Raw genomic sequence first — 12,331 nt, 5'->3', positions numbered from 1 at the left:
ATATCGACAATTCGGCGATTGACCCTGTAGCGCGTGGGTAGAATATTGACTAGGCTGCGGTGTGCTTTAAACCACACCCGTGGCTGGTTTTTGGCGTTGATCCAGAAAGCCGCGACTGGATTGCACGTTTGGTGGGTGAAGCAGCCGCTATTGGTTAAATGCGGCCGTTCGCACGCCGGCGGGCGGAGATCCACAACAATATCAACACATCCGACTCCCCCCCCCCCCCCAAAAAGTGTTGATTTGTCCAATTCGGACATTGCACGGGCGTCCGGGTGCACAGTTGTATCGACGGCAATTGGTAATCGCTTGCCAAGCCAGGCGTTCCGTTGGAGTGCTTGAGTCAGTTCGACTTGGTGAGGCCCTAAGCTGTATAAAGCTTGGAGGCCCCTTGTTAAAAAATTACACCAGAAGGTCACACAAAAATTGAAAACATTTATGCCTTCTAATTACTTAATAGCAAGGCATTTCAAGTGAAAAATAGAAATTCTTTTCAAATGAATGCATTTACTGATTACAAATTGATCATTTGGTTCGCTTGGTCTCTATCATAGATTATAATATAGTATACCGTGGAAACAATACTTAAATGTAATTTTAACAGACATTAAAGAGCAGGTTGCGGGTCACCAAACATGTTCTGAAAATTTATCAATATGATTATATGTGCATTAAATAGTTCGATGCAAACTATTGTGGTTGCCAAACTATTGGGAAAATTAATGAAATTTAACTCCGAAGTTGTTATTTCCCGAGGCTGTTGAAAAAATACCCCCGAGCGGGAGTGCCGGTCATCTCTGCCAGAGGTCGAAAGTAACTCTGTACCAGACTGGAATACGGGCAGTTCATAAAGTACGTACGCTCCACTTCCGGGTTTCAAAACCACCCACCCCCTCTGTATGCAGGCTAGTGACCACCCACCACCCCCCTCATACATCGCTAATCACTTGCAAAGCCAGCAGTTCCTTATGAACCGATGTTTGTACGTCATGACGATGCAGTCCCTCGCGGTGTAATTTACCTTTTTCTTTTAATATCACAGAATGTCATTTATGAAAATAAAAGTATAAATTGACATTCAACACAATGTTAATGTCATAAATGAAAGTAAGTGTGCATATAAACTTGTGTTCCATTGTTTTAGTTAAATCTGACAAAAGCTTCAAATGTAATATTTGTCTCGGAGAGTTTCGGTTCTTAAGTTAATACTTTTATTTTTGTATGTACTTAATGAACAGCCCATATGGGGAATCAGAGCGAAGTTTGAAGGGCTATAAAATCGGAACGAGAGCAAATTTCAAAAAAATGGCTCGTGTTGTTCGAGATAATAGTCCGTAGTATCTGAATCACTAATAACATTTGATCTCTCTTGATAAATGAGGGAGGAGATACGATTTGAAATCGACGATTTTCGCAACTTTGACAGCCTCGTGACATTGACCTCAACCTTGGACGACCTTGAAAGTTATATCGTTGTGCATGTCTCATCGACCTCTATCCATTCCACTATTGGTTAATTGTCTCCACTCGGTATGATTGTGGACGGACGGACGGACGTACGGACAGACTGTTATTATGAGGTCATCTCTACTGAGATGATAGAGATGACCTAAAAACAGCGCGTGCCATATATGGATGGTGACGTCACGTTCTCCAAAACAAAGCGGAAGCTCACTCTTTCATTGAAGAAGTGTCCAGTTGAGCGGGCCGTTGTTTCACTTTTTTTGAGCTTGTAATTGTCTATATTATCCTTTTTTATTTTGAATTATTGTAGAACAAAGTTATTTGGATATTTGTACATCATGCCTCATACGTGTGTGGTCATGTTTTGCGAAAATGGCTGGAAAACGGGTAATCGCTCCCACCGATTCCCGAAGGAATCAAACATTCGCTGCCAATGGATAAGATTTGTACAAACAAAACGGGCGAATTTTCCCTGCCTTTTAAACTTTTAAACAATATCTTTGTGGAAAAAGCGCTGCGGCCTAACATCTAGTCAAGGCGCCCTAGGCCCTGCACGCCATCGAACATAAACCTTATAAAATATCGGAATTTTACAAACTTCACAACTACCGAGTGTTAAGCATCCTAAGCAACTGCAAAAACCGAAAACAGAATTTAAATTGACTTTAAAACGAACCTGCAACGTCGATTGAAGCAAAAATCTCAATTCACCACAGGAATTCACGGCATTATTTAAAATTATTTTGTCAAAGTCATAAAACCGTAATATTTAGCCATCCACGAACAATCTTTACATAATCCGACAGCTTAACAAGTCAGGCACGTGATGATAACCTTTATTGGGATGAAAAATGATTTTTAAACCTCATCTTTGTGGAAAAAGTGCCACGGCCTAGATCTAGCCAAGGCGCCCGCGGCCATACGCGCCAGGCGCCCTCAACTTGAAACATTCATAACTCGAAGAATAAAAGCTCAAATTGCACCAAACTTACCTTATTCTTGCGAGCTCACATTCCCTGTTAGTGGGTGAACAATCCAACGCTTGGCGAAGTCTGCTTCGCAATGATAGGAAGAGCCGACATCGAAGGATCAAAAAGCGACGTCGCTATTGACGCTTGTCCACCACAAGCCAGTTATTCCTGTGGTAACTTTTCTGACACCTCTTGCTTAAAACCCAAAAAGACAAAAGGATCGCGAGGTCACGCTTTCACGGTCTGTATTCGTACTGAAAATCAAGATCAAGCGAGCTTTCGCCCTTCTGCTCCACGGGAGGTTTCCATCCTCCCTGAGCTGGCAGTCAGTCCTGCCACTTGTACACGAAATAGGCCGTTTTCTTGCACTTGCAAGTGGCTCAAATTTATATGGCTCAGGGCCAGAAACTCCATAGTATAAATGCCCATCATCCTCCGACTCGTCCTCTGCAATAGCGGAATGAAAACACTCAATTACATCGCCGCTGAAATCACTCTCTGATTCGCATCTCACCATTGTTTACACGCTGTTTCCGAATGTTCACGAAGTTTTCAGAGAACGTGACGTCATAGCATCTTCGGTAACTTCCGGACTGTTTTTTGATCACTGACAAAAGTTTTGACTCAAAAGTTAATTTTAGCATATTTTGAGTTTCAAATGTAAGAAAATAATTGCCCAACGATTATTAATGTGCTTACAACCTTCGAATCACACGAAGTCATCAGCGACCCAAAACCTGCTCTTTAATATGTATACAATATGTTGACAAAATAAGTAATCAGGATCACTTTTATTAATATAAGTAATAATGAACTTGTTTGCAAAATCAGAAAAATGATGTCAGATACAACCTAAAACATTTTCTTTCTTGATTTCCCAAAAGCAAAATCATGAATTGTATCCTCAAATGATCTGTCCTGCAGCTTATCACTTTCTATGCATATGATGCTAAGTGCAGACTGTTTTTCTTGAGACATGGTTGATCTGTTCATTTTTGATTCTCTTTAGCTGTGAAAATGACCTTTCTCCTGAACAATTTGTGACCATCAAACATAAGAATAGTTGTAATATTGCTTCCACATTAGGGAAAACTCAATGAATCTTGTCCTGCAAGATGATTTGATTCAGATCTTTGTGGCAAATTTGTTCTTTTCCTGGATAATTCTGCTTGACATAAGCATGGAAGTGCCTCCGTTCACCCGTAAGGTTAATATCAACATTGTTTGGATGCTCTTTCATCAAAGTTTCTACTGCTCCACATAGCTGTGCCTCTGAAGCTTCTAAATCAACTAAAAATGAAAATTTTCTTTAGGCCTCATTCACACATTTTTACACGTCTTTTTTGAGGCCCCTGCGAATTGTGAGGCCCTAAGCTGTAGCTTGTTTAGCTTATGCCTAAATCCGCCACTGGCTTGAGTGCTAAAGCCACTTTCCGAGCTGAACAGTACAGTTCGTGTCCTGATCGGGATTTGCAGTTGACAGTTACTAGAAGGTAGAGGTACGTATGTATACAGCACACATGGACGTGGTACATATGGGTAGATTTGGATCTGTACGGAATCTCCGCGGGTGTGTAGACATGCCATGCCTGTTAGGAGTGCCGTGGTGGCAAAGTTTCATCCCACATCTTATGGAGGTTCTATCAGTTTCTAAAGTCCTCACGCCTGTTTCTAAAGCATTTGGTTATCGGATATGCTTTGCAAAGGTTAATTTTGTGATGTATTGCTATGTTGCGTCTGTGCATGCGTGGACAGGCCTGGTGTGCAATGGTCGGATTCAAAGCTTGTTGCACAATGGCGGCGTTCTGGTAACCCGTGCTTCTCTTTCCCTCTTGACACGTGTTTTGGTTCTGGGAGAACTGAACCTCTGGCGATGAGGATAAACTATTTTGCCTTGGAGACTGCCTTATTCTCTCTTCCTGAAGTCATGGCCACATTTGGGACGATTGGAGAGTTTGGAGCCGAAGAGGAAGAGTGGGCGCCATACGTGGAGCCTATGCAGCACTATTTCTCAGCTAACGATGCTACGAGTTTGTAGAAACAACGGTTCATCATGCTGAGTGTTTGCAGGGCGTCGACATACAAGCTCATGTCAAGTTTATTCGCACCGAGGAAACTGGGAGACGTCCCGTTTTCGGAGCTGGTTAAAGTCGTTGAACAACACCGGAATCTGAGGCCAACGGTGATTGAGCAGCACTAAAAACTGAACATCCGCAGTCAAGAAGGGGGTGAGAGTCCATTTTGGATTATGTAGCAGCCTTACGTAAATTGGCTGAACGGTGTAAATATGGAGGTAATCTCGAGGAAATGCTACGAGATCGGTTAGTCTGTGGAGTAACGAATAACCGCATTCAATGCAGATTGCTGGCTGAAACAACGTTGGATTTTGACAAGGCCCTCAATGTAGCTTCGTCAATGGAATTGGCGGAAAAGAATGCATTGGATCTCCGTAAACATCCCGGAGTAGTGCGGGATCAGGGAGCAGTAAACAAGATGATGAGGTTTAAGAGCCGCCAGACCCACCGGGCTGTATCTTTTGAAGAGGGGTCTGCAGTAAAATGTGATGGCTGTGGACGGACAGCTCATAATCAAACTAGCGAGTGTTCAGCTAGAAATGTGGACTGCTATAAATGTGGCAAAAAGGGTCACTTTGCAAAAGCCTGTCGTTCAAAACCCAAAACCCAAAGCATTCCTCGGAACAAGAACAGCTCTCCACAGGGAACGAGCAAAAGGTCTCAACACAAGACATATCAGTAAGAGTAGGAAAATGACGACACAGTCTTTTTCATAAATCGAGCAACCACGTGAAATCCAAACTACTGGTTGTGAGGTCAGAGGTACAAGGCAGAGAAGTACAGATGCAAATAGATATGGGGTCTTCGGTATCACTGATTAGTGAGGCTATGTTCCAGGAGAAGTGGAGGGCAGACAACCCAAACAGACCCACAATCTGCCCCAGTCAGACCATACTACGCACACATACTGATGAACATGTAGATATTGTGGGAGAATGTGAAGTCGCTGTAAGGTAAGGCACACAAAAGGCAGAGTTGACCTTCATGGTGGTGAGAGGTTGAGGGCCCAGTCTGCTGGGACGGGATTGGCTCCAAGCAATCCGGTTGAATTGGCAGGAGGTGAACAACCTCAATGCCAGTGACAAATTAAGGTAACTCCTTAAGGACTATGGAGACCTTTTCACATTGGAGCTGGGAAAACTGAAAGGAACGGAGGTTGAGCTAGATATTGACCCAAAAGCAATTCCGAAGTTTGTGAAAGCCGGCCCAGTACAATTTTCGCTGAGAGGGAATGTAGATCAGGAGTTGGATCGGTTGCGAAAGGCTGGGATCATATAACCTGTACAATTTTCTTGTTGGGCAGCTCCGATCGTCCCGGTTATGAAAGGAGATGTCTCGGTTCGGATATACGGAGACGACAAGGTTACAGTCAATCTGGCAGCCTGCTGAAACACTTACCCCATTCCGCGCATTGATGAGTTGTTCACAAAACTTTCTGGGGGGAAACTCTTCACAAAGCTGGACTTGAGCCACGCGTACCAGCAGTTTGTTTTGTCGAAAACTTCACGTGAATTTGTCACAATAAACACACATAGGAGATTGTTCAGATACACATGCTTACCATTTGGCATGTCAACGGCACCATCTGTGTTCCAAAGCACAATGGAAAATTTGCTGCTGGGGATTCCAGGAGTCGTGGTCTACCTTGATGATTTGTTAGTTACGAGAGATTCCGTTAGGGACCATCTTTGCAACCTTAAGAGTGTTTTGAAGTTGCAAGATGCAGGATTGTGATTACAACGACATAAATACGTTTTTCTCACTGCTGAAGTCACATACCTTGGCCACAAGTTAACCGTGAATGGGATACAGCCGACAGATGAGAAGGTCAGGGCGACCACCAAGGCACCTGCTAGCCCAGGAGCATTAAGTGAAGAACACCTAGAAACATGGAAAAAAAATGCAGAAAGCTGATTTTTTTTTCAGGGATAGTTCTCTGACATCTACTGAGTAAAAGTGCATAAAATCCCGAAAAATCCCGTTTGTGCTCAACGCGTGGGAACGCGAAATCCAAGATGGCCGCCATTTCGCTAATTCCATCAACCGGAAATCAGCTAATATCACATATGGTCATGTAATACATGATTTTAGGGGTTTTAAGGTATGAGGAATTCATTAGTGATGTCCTTTTTTTAATTCTAAAGTCATTATAACCCTGTAACTCGAAATTTTGGTAAATTTATTACAAAAAAAGGCATCGGCAATGATCCGTCAGTCATCTTCAACATAGATTAGTCCATCATGACACCAATAGTACTGTAATATATTCTTTTCAATGTTTCTGATGCATTATATAATTACACATTATACTATATTTCCATTAGAACCCACACCAACTGTTCTCATAGTAACTCACAAGCATGAGAATTACATGAGAACTCATGAAAATCTTATGTGAAATGACATTTCCAAATGAGAATTTGATGAGGTCACATGTGCAATGAAAATAGTGTTGGAATTATCATGACTTGTCCCATTATAATCTTATTCAAACACAGTTATACTATTTTAAAAGAAAATGGAAGGATGCACATACAAGCATATGTACATTGATGATAACTTTGCCAGAGAATATGAAAAAGTTAAAAATGAAATTGATAGTGCTTTCTTATCGTATCAAATGATTCCATTTAACTTTATTCATTGTCACTGTTGTTACCATCAAGTGGACATGCATTAGTGCAGTTCTGCCCAATGCATGTCGAGCACATGGCTGAACAGTCTAGACCAGCTTTGCGGCATGAACACTGTTTCCCGCAACCGGTTTTACACCCACATGACACCATGCGTAATACAGAATCAGATGCAGGTGGTCTGTCTGTGTAGATTGGGATGAGCATGTCATCATTGCATTCCCAACCCCAGTCAATTGCCTGTAAGGAGTTGCCCAACTATTCCTGCACAGCATAGTAGGCCCGATAATCATGATATCTCATAGCTGCAGAATTGGGAGGTAAGCTCTCAAGTTGAAATGATGCAGAAGATGAGGATTTCTTCTTTCGAGTCTTTTTCATCATTTGCAGGTATGATAAAAATCGGCACTTGTCAAGGGACACACACGTCTCGTTCGCATTATATAACTTTAAGACAAACATTTCCCCAGCCCTGGAAATTTGTTCATGAGTAGCGTCATTTGCCTTGAAAATATCAAGGAATTTGCAGTCCTTATTCTGTAACACATTTAAGGCTGTCTTTTTACCCACTTTGTACATTGCAGAAACAGTATCACACCCTGTGATAGCATGGGAGACAAGCAGATGGTCCCTAACACTCACATGCAAAGCCTCTCTGATACAGTCTGTGCTATAAATGGCATTATTTGCATATTGCATGTACAAATTTGGACAAGATCTGTCGATCAGCACAACCAATAAGTCTGTATCTTTTCCCACCAGAATAACTGGACGATCACATCCCTCGGCAAGCTCGATAGCTGAGTTACAAATGAGGAAATCTGCATCTGCTTGGCTTTGTCGGCATGTTATACTATTACCGGTTAAAGAAGCCATCAGAGCAGAGATAAATCTAGCTTTGTTCTTGTGGTTGCCAAGAAAAGAAGGCTGGCTACAAGCCACCGACATTTCAAGTTCAAACACAATATCTGGAGATACATTTTTCCCAGTCATACTCCTTCTCTGTTGTCGGAAGTAATGCATCATAAAGTCGCAACACCTCTCGATAGTCATCCGCAAAAGATATGTTAATTAGCATATCGACAAGCTCACGAGACTCAAGATTAGTGTTGATGTACACAGCTATCGCCAACAGAATAGGCGATACAAACGATCTTGAGCGAGCAACAGCTGTTATACCATGTGATAAGCTAAGTACACGACGTTCACATTTATTGCCTTTTATCAGGTGTGATAAAAGCCTGAATAAAAGTGGAGATACCATATTATCACTACTCTTTAAATCTGAAAACTTGGGATAATGAGACGTATCATATCGCATTGACCGCATCTGATCCTCTATTAGAGTTCCTGCCATGTCTACTATGTTCTCAGCTGTTAATCCCATTGCTTTGTAACTATCTCTAAGTATTCTACTTGCTTCATCTACAAACGTGTAAATGGTCTCTTTTCCATGTTCACTCGTTATTATGAGGCTATCACCATAATGTTCCTGGAGTTTCGTTTTCAGATGTTCAGCTCTGTAACACTCTATTGGCAGAGAACTTTTGCATGAGTTTTTCGAGATCAATGATCGAGTACTGATGGATATCACTAGAATCTATGTCTTCACAAAGTTTTTCGAAAGCTCGCTGTTTTAAATCATCCACAGAACCAGCGGGGCATCCCTTCAGCTTCTTTTCAAAAGCACGGGTTTTGTGGAATTGAACTTGGCAGTGATGATGATATTTAGCCTCAGCTGCTACAAGATCCCCAACGTTCTGGACTCTGATGTGAACTTCTTTACCCCAAGTATCATCTCGTTCTAGTGCTTTGGCTATGATGGATGAGAGGAGTTCTGTTGTTTCAGCCTTGTGGGTATATTCACGTCGATATATAGCGAGCTTATTATGCTGATCAGTGTCCATGTACTTTCCACAATATATGCAGTGTGTTTTGATATTAAAAGTGGGAATGTGGGAACGGCAAATAACTTTACTTTCTCTATCTCCATCATTATCATCACCTCCCATAGCCATGTTCTTGCGTTTTGTAACGTTAGAAGGTCTAGTGTAATTAGTTTTACAATATATATGGGCTGGGATCGGAGGTTGCTCTTGCAGAAGTTTTTGTCAACCCCATCCTGGAGTTCCACACTGATTTTTAGGATGTTGTCGAGTCCTTTTGTGGTAATTACGCAAGCTTCTGAGGTGATGACCTTGTCACAGAGTCGACATATATCCTGGGCTGCCATCACGCTTTATTCATCTGAAACACAAAGAGAAGTATATGAGGGCAGGATAAAGACATTGTTTGAACCAAAATAAGGAGGCTCAATTGATACCACCAATTTTTAAAGTAATAAAATATGCCCATCGGTGTCAACACAGTAATGCTGGAAACCTACAAATCACAACAAAAAACAGTTTAGTCACATCCAATAAATATGATAATTGACATCCATTATATTCATTTGTCCGGTTAACATTGGTTGGTGTCATATATATCCCATGAGAGACTGATCGGGTATGCTTCGTGAGACTGAGACTGAGAACGTTCCACTCGCTCCTCTCAGAGACTGAGAACGTTCTACACACTCTTCTCGGAGACTGAGAACGTTCCACTCGCTCCTCTCACAACACTCCACTCGCTCCTCTCGCAACACTCCACTCGCTCCTCTCGCAATGCTCCTCTCGCAACGCTCCACTCGCTCCTCGCGGAGACTTAGATAGTTCCACTCGCTCCTCTCGGAGACTTAGAATGTTCCACTCGCTCCTCTCAGAGACTTAGAATGTTCCACTTGCTCCTCTCGGAGAATTAAAATGTTCCACTCGCTCCTCTCGGAGAATTAGAATGTTCCACTCGCTCTTCTCGGAGACTTAAAATGTTCCAATCGCTCTTCTCGGAGACTTAAAATGTTCCAATCGCTCTTCTCGGAGACTGAGAATGTTCCACTCTCTCCTCGGAGACTCAGAATGCTCCACTCGCACTTCTCTCCACTCCTCTCCACTCTCCTCTCCTCTCCACTCGCATTTCTCAGAGATTCAGAATGTTCCACTCGCTCCTCTTGCGACGTTACACTCGCTCCTCTCGTGATGTTACACTCGCTCCTCTCGTGACGTTACACTCGCTCCTCTCGTGACGTTACACTCGCTCCTCTCGTGACGTTACACTCGCTCCTCTCGTGACGTTCCACTCGCTCCTCTCGGAGACTTAGAACGTTCCACTCGCTCCTCTCGGAGACTTAGAACGTTCCACTCGCTCCTCTCGGAGACTTAGAACGTTCCACTCGCTCCTCTCGGAGACTTAGAACGTTCCACTCGCTCCTCTCGGAGACTTAGAACGTTCCACTCGCTCCTCTCGGAGACTTAGAACGTTCCACTCGCTCCTCTCGGAGACTTAGAACGTTCCACTCGCTCCTCTCGGAGACTTAGAACGTTCCACTCGCTCCTCTTGGAGACTTAGAACGTTCCACTCGCTCCTCTCGGAGACTTAGAACGTTCCACTCGCTCCTCTCGGAGACTTAGAACGTTCCACTCGCTCCTCTCGGAGACTTAGAACGTTCCACTCGCTCCTCTCGGAGACTTAGAACGTTCACACTCGCTCCTCTCGGAGACTTAGAACGTTCCACTCGCTCCTCTCGGAGACTTAGAACGTTCCACTCGCTCCTCGGAGATTCAGAATGTTCCACTCTCTCTTCTCGGAGATTCAGAATGTTCCACTTGCTCCTCTTGCAACGTTCCACTTGCTCCTCTTGCAATGTTACACTCGCTCCTCTTGCGACGTTACACTTGCTCCTCTTGCGATGTTACACTCGCTCCTCTCGTGACGTTGCACTCGCTCCTCTCAAAGACTTAGAACGTTCCACTCGCTCCTCTCGTGACGTTCCACTCACTCCTTTTGGAGACTTAGAACGTTCCACTCGCTCCTCTCGGAGACTTAGAACGTTCCACTCGCTCGTCTCGGAGACATAGAACGTTCCACTCGCTCCTCTCGGAGACTGAGAACGTTCCACTCGGAGGCCCTCTGTGACCATGCAGGGTCCCACCCCGCTGAGCTCCACCCCTTCACTGCACCCTTTATATCCGGTAAACGCCGACGTCGTTGGAGACACCTCCTTCGGATCCCAACGTTTGTGTTTTCTTTCTCTCTCTCTATTGTCGCCATCCCTCCGTTCAGAGTCCCATGGAGCACACGCGAGGTTCCCACATTGTGGACGCCCTTCAGCAATCCTCCAAAAGTAACCATTCCATCAAGTTTTGTTTAATTATCGTTAAACGGCCTCAAATCTATTGAAATCACAATCCAAATGAGTCGTTCAGTCCTGTGAATGTTTTCTGTTTCTTTCATCCTTCTCATTCAAACCACCTGTGTTTACATTGTTTGGTTGTTTTAATGACGACGCAGTTCAAAGTTCATCTCTCAGCCGTTTTAAAGTTTTTCTCTGATTTCATCAATTCCGAGTCATTGATAAACACAACAGACCAGGGTTGTGACCTCGCGGTTTCCATGCAGTCCTGCAGTCCAAGTACGCATTCCAACGGAACGGAGCGCTCGACACCGCTTAACAACATGGCGGTCTCCATGACAACAATACCCTCACGGTGCCGGACTCGAGCAGATACTCTCGGGCCTTCGTTTTCAGTTTTACTCGATCCTCTCGTCACAAGTTCCCCAAACAAATTCATTGTGTTCGCAGAGGCGACAGAGGACGAGGAAGAGTGAAGGAAAGATTAATAAATGGGGAGTCAGAAGGAGGAACCTCCTGCCGAGATTTTATATACATCTCAATGCCGGTCTCACCGTGTTGAGGATTGGGAGATATTGATGAGACCAGATGAGTGTGATGTGGAAATGAGTATTGTAATATCCAAATAATAACCGGTCCCCGGAACCGGAAGTACCCTCAGATGAGGACGGAATAAAGCTCGTGTTGAAACCAGCATGGCGTCAGGCTGACTCATTACTACAACTGGCGACGAGGACAACGGTTATTAGCTCTTCAACACTCCTCCCATCTCTATAAGGAGAGAACAGCGCATCTCTACAAAGGAAGAACAGCCGTACAGCGGACAGGGAGCCGAGATTTCAGCGCAAAAGAAAAAAAAAAAAAAGAGGGGAAAAAATTGACGCCAAAACCACGTGGGTTCCGCCTCATTCCGAGGTATTCTAAATCCACTGACCCGTCCCGAACTTTTTGTGTTGTCTG

Source organism: Eptatretus burgeri, chromosome 9, assembly GCF_056783735.1.
Source record: "Eptatretus burgeri isolate ZD-2024b chromosome 9, Ebu_testis_v1, whole genome shotgun sequence".
Taxonomy (NCBI): Eukaryota; Metazoa; Chordata; class Myxini; order Myxiniformes; family Myxinidae; genus Eptatretus; species Eptatretus burgeri.
Note: the sequence above shows the minus strand (reverse complement) of the source record.